Below are 6768 nucleotides of genomic sequence, written 5' to 3'. Positions count from 1 at the left end.
GTAGTTTTTTACTTAGTTTTTCTAATTTAAATTTTCCCGTAATTTTTCTCGTACACCTTACCTCCTTATTATCATGAGGGGCTAGCCACCTTTGCAGAAAGCTACTTCCGCCCATCATCTGCATATGATGAAAGCCACATCAATGCTGCATATGATGAACGCCATGTCAATGAATAAGACAAATCTGACAAAAAGTCAACATAAATGGCTATATCACTTGTAAAAGATGGGTGTGAGGTACAAAAAAAATCTTTCAAAAAATAGAAAAAAAAAAACAAAAAATCATTTAAAAAAAAGGGTGACCCGCGGGTCCACCCAGCCCATACGGTAGGGTCCATGTCAACCAATTAGTGACCCGTAAATTGCCGGGTCATTTTTTACCAGGACCCGTACAGGTCGGGTGAAACCCGGCCCGGCCCACCCGTTTGCCAGGTCTACATGCTATGCATGGGTTTAAAATGGTAGGCTCCTCACAATAAAAAATGAGGTGCAAAATGATGAGCCCATCCTATGCATGGGTTTGGCTAGTATTGATGGACCCACGCATCAAAACATGAGGTGTGAAATGGTGGACCATACGCCATAAAAATGAAGTGTGAATGGTGGGCCCTACCCTAGTTTGGTTGGAGATGGTGGCCCACCCCATAAAGCATGATGTATAAACTGGAATGCACCAACCCATGTATGCATGAGATGTAAAATGGTGGAGCCCCACTCTATTCATGGGTTGGGCTACAGATGATGGAACCTACCCGTGCCATCAAAAAAAGAGCTGAGAAATGGTGGACCCTTTCCATAAAAAAGAAGTGTAAAATTGTAGGCCTACACTATTCATAGTTTCAGTGGAGATAGTTGCCTGCCCCATAAAAGATGATGTGAAAAATGGTGGGCCCTACCTAATGTATGCATAAGATGTAAAATGGTTTGCAGCACCCATGCCATGGTTGTCAAACGGTGTACCCCAACCCCTTTCAAAACATGAGTGCATGTGGGGGGAGATAGTGGGATCCATCTATCAAACCAATATTTCGAATCCGAATAGGAGTAAACGAAAATTGAATTTAGCAGAGGCTAAATCGGCAAGACAGACTTCGTAGACGAGAGAGTGTAAACATTCAAAACTAATTTTTAAAAGGAGGGACGATTTTCTAAGGGCCATAAATCGGAAAAACAAAAGGGTAAACCAAATTTTGTAGGGGTATTGGTTTATCAGGATACACAGATTTTGTAAATGGGCGGTAAAATACAGTTATTGCAAACTGAAGGGAAAAGTTTTTTCCAAAAAACAATTCTGGAAAAAAAGTCAAATGACAACGGAGAGAAGCTTGCTTAGTATGTTGTATATACCTAATTTAAAAATAATAATTTTTTATGTAAAAAATCAAAGATTAAATCATGTACAAAATCATTAAAAATATAAAATTTTATTTTTTATCAAACCTACACAACTCTTTATGCAAAATTTTTAAAAGAAAAAGTTTCCCTTTAAAACTTCCAATGTGTCTCCCCATTTTAGTAACTCTCTCTCTCTCTCTCTCTCTCTCTCTCTCTCTCTCTCTCTCTCTCTCTCTCAAATCAATAAATCCTACTTAAGATGTCACTCTAGATCCCCCCCTTTCCCCCTCATACAACTACGTAATGTCTAAATAATTTATAGTCAAAACTTCCTCTTTTGAGTAGACACCCAAAAATATATAAAAAGATGTATTTGTACTTTTACCTAACTCTTTCAATTTCATTCAAAATGGTCCCAAAAAAATCTTAAAAAATGGGATATTTTCCCCAAAATTTTGCCAATCCCCAACGTTTTCCTACCACTCTCATTCTCTTTTCTATAAGGCTGGCTTTGTTCACTTGTTTTTCCGGGAAAGGAAAGAAAAGGTTTCCCGGGAATCTGACGTGGCATTAGGAAAAGAAATCCAAAGAAACTGTGTAGGAAAAGGTTTCCCGCGCTTGTTCACGTGCGCAGGAACTGTGCAGGAAAAGGTTTCCCGAGAAACTGCTTGCCCACCTTTTTTCACTAGTTATCCCAGGAAAGCAAATCCGACCAAAATAGTGGGATTTGGTTTCCCACACTTGTGAGAAAAGAGACATTTTCACATCATTTTTGGCAATTTCCATGTCATTATTTGACATTTTCCACCTAAGCTTGTTACTTTCTCAGGAAAGCAAGTGTACACCAGATTTATGTCTTGTCAAGGTAAAAAGAGGTTGTTTTCCACGGATTTGCTTTCCCGGGAACGCAAGTGAACAGAGCCTAAGACAAAACAAAACAGTTCTCCCAAATACAACACTCTCTCACAGTCTCACATACAATCCATATCCCTATCCATACTATTCTAAAAGCCAAAATTCCACACTTACTATTCTAAAAGCCAAAATGATGGAAAGTTCATGGTCATCTTTCTCTTAAATTCCCTGCATGTCCTGTCCTTTGAATCACTAAGCACTTTAGATCTTTTATATGATTCATCTCAAACGTCAATTCTTTCAGGCCTTTATAGACTTTTCACCTTCTAAGTTGCCCCTGCACGTGAGTCCAAGAATTCACCTTCTAAGTTGGGGGTGAGAAGGATGGGTAAACATTAGGATTTATGATCCTAAAATATGTGATTAAATTGAAAAAAAAATCTACTAGGTTTAGGGTATCCATCTCTTTCCAGAAAAATATATGTTTATTATGAGAAAGAAATCTCCTTTAAACTCAGTTAGGCTTTCCAACTCTGAAGGAGCAAAAGAAGACCAAGAAGGATGAGAAGAAGCTCTGTTTTGATATCCTTCTGGAGAAAATGTCAGACTATTGTTACTCTTTCTGTAAAGTGATGCTTCTGGAGTCTTTTTTTTTTTTTGTTCATATGTTCTTGTCGGTGTATTTTTTAAAATATTTAAATAAAAAAGGGAGCTTTGACTTTTGTTTATAACAAGACAAAAAAAAAACATAAAAGACAAAACTTGAAAAAAGAGAGGGAAACAAAAGCTCAAAACTCCAAATATAGTGGGAAACAAAAGCAAAACCAATAGGGGTTTAGTCCCACATCAACTTGTTGAAAGTTTTTGAGGAGAGGATGGAGGTTATAAATATGACCTTTACCTCTCTTCCCTTCACACAAGTCCTCACATGTGTGAGGCCCCATGGCTTGGTCTTTTTCACTAGCTTAGGGAATAGTTTATATATATATACACTAGTAAAAAACCCCGTGCGATGCACGGGCCGACAAATAACTATACGGACCACATCACGGGTTGATTAAACCGTCCATGTGATGGAACACAACATAAATAGGTTGTGCCCCAAAAATCATTTCCATAGGCTGATCCTAGCCCTCCAATCTATAGAGGTTTCCATAATATGTTGTTCCTCTTAAATCGGATGGTTAAGATCACCCTATAGATTTTTTATTAAAAAAGCATAAAAGAGGGGGGGTAGGATTGAAATTATTTGGCTTTAATGGGTGCCTTTGTTAAAAGCATAAATGAGGGGGTAAGATTGAAAATATGTGTGTTGAATGGGTGCCTTTGTTAAAAAAAGTCAAAAAGAGTGATGTATAATTCTACAAAAAATTCTCTTAGTTTCTCTTCTACTATATAGATACGTGTCAGGAAGACCCTGCCAAAATTAAACTGATGAGTTTTTGCAGGTAGACCCAGCTTTTTTAAGAAAACTTTAGCAAATTTATTTGCTTTTCTAAAATTTCATTGCATTTTTAAATTTTGTTACCACTGTGCGCAATAAGCTTGACTCACTAGTTGACCCACTGAGCCACTCTCAACTGGACACCCGGACTAACTTCGTAGGGGAGCAACTTGGGTAGGGCTCAACCTGAACTCGATGGGTTCAACCTGATTTTGGCTCGGGTTGGGTTGGGTTAGGGTTAGGGTTGGGAAAAGCCAACCCGATTTAATTTTGGGTTGGGTTAGGGTTGAGGCCTTGGCAACCCAAAGAGGCCCGACCCGAATCCCGAATCCGACCTCCGCCCTCTAATTGATTTTAGTTGGGTAATGTGTTTTTTTTTCCTGTTTGGCCCTAGGTGAACCCTAGCCAATTCGATGGACTCGATTTCAGGTCAGATGGGTTGGGTTAGGGTTGACCATCCTCAACCCAAGGCTCGGGTTAGGGTTGAGGGAATGCTATCATGGGTTGAGTTAGGGTTGGGCTCAAGCCAACCCCAGTTGCACCCCGGTTCCGGGCCCGGTATCAGTTCATCCTATCTGTACAGGTGGCATACATGAACACATGGCGATTAAAGCCATTATATAAGTGGGCCATAGGCTGAAGATTGCAACATTCGAACGATCTTAACCGTTGCAGATCATGGCCCACCCTTAGTAGGTTCATAGGCACGTGCCACGTGTACGTTGGGAGATCGTTAGGAATTGGCCTCGCGTCAAATATATTAGTACTAGTAGGACAACCCGTGCGATGCACGGAGGGAAAAGTTATTTTAGATCGAAAATAATGAAAGTTGAATGAATGAAGAACAAAATATATGAGTTATGTATTATGAGGTTTATAAGCAGGACATTTGGGAAAAGTCTTTCTTTTCATAACTTTCAAATACATTCTTGCAATATAAACAGGGAATTAAGGATGCCTAAAATTTGATCAAGATCAAATGTGTCGGCGATGACGTGGAATACTTCTGAAACTTGGGTTGCACCTTAAATGCAAAATGCATGTCCCCATCGGTAATGTAACAGGGTTCCAATGATGTGGTTCCTAAGACCCGGACATCAATTCTTGCCAGAGAAGTTGGTTAGCACCATTGTAGTAAGTCTTAACACCGCTGCCCCAGAGGTTTCTTATTCAGTTCAACCACTGCCAGAAACTCAGCTTCACTCTCCTCGTCTATCACTTTCTCCCGCAAGTGATAAAAAAAAAGAACCAAAGGACCAAATGATTTCTGGTCTAAAAGATCACCAAAATTCATGAAACATCACATAACTTCATCAAAAACTGTGGTTGATGCCCTAATCCCATCCCATCCCATCAGATGATTCCAGGTCCCCTATTAAACAACCAAAGCTATCTTACATAAGGTTAAAACATCAAACATAATGGTTGCATCCTTTTTTTTCTACAATAGTTTGAAGTTTACTTTTACTAAAATGCATGCTCAGCATGAATCACGAGAGAGAGAGAGAGAGAGAGAGAGAGAGAGAGAGAGATTTACTTCACCTTGAATACCATAGCCACAAATAGAATTTTCAGACTACTGATAGCTTACAAAAAGTGAAAACAAAACCCATGACCAAAACAAAACAAAAATGGCATTGAAATCCACCTAATCTATGACTTACCCAAATTCAATTGTCTCCTCGTTTTCAATCAATATTCAGCAAGCACTTTGGCCACATCTTCCAAACTGCACCCCCAAGATCTCCTCCCTGTACATTTCATATGTGCATAAATCTAGTGAATAGGCACTGTATGGTGTGGAACATTGAAACCATATTTACAATGGAACGAAAAGTAAACCCAAAAATATAAACAGAGCAAACATAAAATGCTATTTACCACTCAAAACTAAAAAGAACAAAACAATCCAAGTCTCTCAATCCTTACCCACATTAATCCCACAAGTAAGAAGAACAAAAAACAGGCAACTGAGAAGTGTATTAAAAATAGCCATAGCCTAGCAATACAATGTTTTACCACAAAAACAGCCATCCGTCCACACACGGTCCACGTATTAGAGGAGGGACATAAACGAATATTCAAGACTAAAGGCCTTTCCACCAAGATCTCAATGGTTTACGGATGGAAATAGGCAGAGAGAGAGAGAGAGAGAGAGTAGGGCTCTGTTTCTTTACTCTCTTTTTGCGCTCTTTCCTGCAAAAAAAAAGTCTTAAAATCTCAATTTCTCTCTTTACTCTCTCTGAGTAAAGAATTGGAAAACCAGCAAAACCCCAAAGAAAAACGGGGGAGTTCAAGTCTTGGAAATCTATTTGAAAAATTGCCTTCAACAAATTTAGATTCAACAAACGATGATAATTTGGTAAGTTATAGGCTAGAAGAAACCGATCCAAGTAAATATTGGACAAATTTGCAGGCGCTGGTCTAGAAAGCAAAGCAATGGGCATTAAAAGAAGGAAAAATATACATTAACCATAAAAAGAAGGAGAAATATAAATAGGAAGCCCAATAGAGAGAGCAACCCAGACTAAACACCAAACACTTATCACAAATAATCATTGGATAAATAAAAGTATAGGTCTCTTGGGTCTTTTTGCTTGCCATTAAGAAACCATCTTCAACTCAAATAGTAACTCTGCATAGCGAATCAGCCGACAAATCAAAATTAGGGGAAAAATCATAAAAAAGGGATTGAGAGCAAGAGCCAGAGTTCAGCTTTGAAACCATAAAAAAAGTTATTGAGATCAAGAGAGAATACATAGGATTGTGAAATGGATGTGTTTATCACCCATGTTCTGGTCGTTCTTGAGCGACCGGTTTTCTGGCTGCCATAAAATGAAAGAAAGATGGACATAGTAATTGGGAATAGATATCAAATGGAAGAAAGATTAAGAAATTACCTTTCTGTGATGTTCTTCAAACCCGAAATGCTAAAGAAATGCTATCTTCTCCTAGAAAAATTCTTGGAATATTAATAGAAAGAAAAAGGAACATTTCTATCTCTGTTTGATCAAGAAAATGAAATTGAAAACCAAAATCAGAGTCTTAAATAAATACCTCAAATAGCTAGGGTTTCAAGCCATCCGGACAGGCTGATGACCGACGATTCGTAGATAGCAGAGAATACGTAAAAC

This window comes from Tasmannia lanceolata, unplaced genomic scaffold (assembly GCF_043159265.1).
Source record: "Tasmannia lanceolata isolate RefF3 unplaced genomic scaffold, GAP_Taslan_0.1 ptg000006l, whole genome shotgun sequence".
In the NCBI taxonomy this organism is placed as follows: Eukaryota; Viridiplantae; Streptophyta; class Magnoliopsida; order Canellales; family Winteraceae; genus Tasmannia; species Tasmannia lanceolata.
This window is presented reverse-complemented; position numbering follows the sequence as displayed.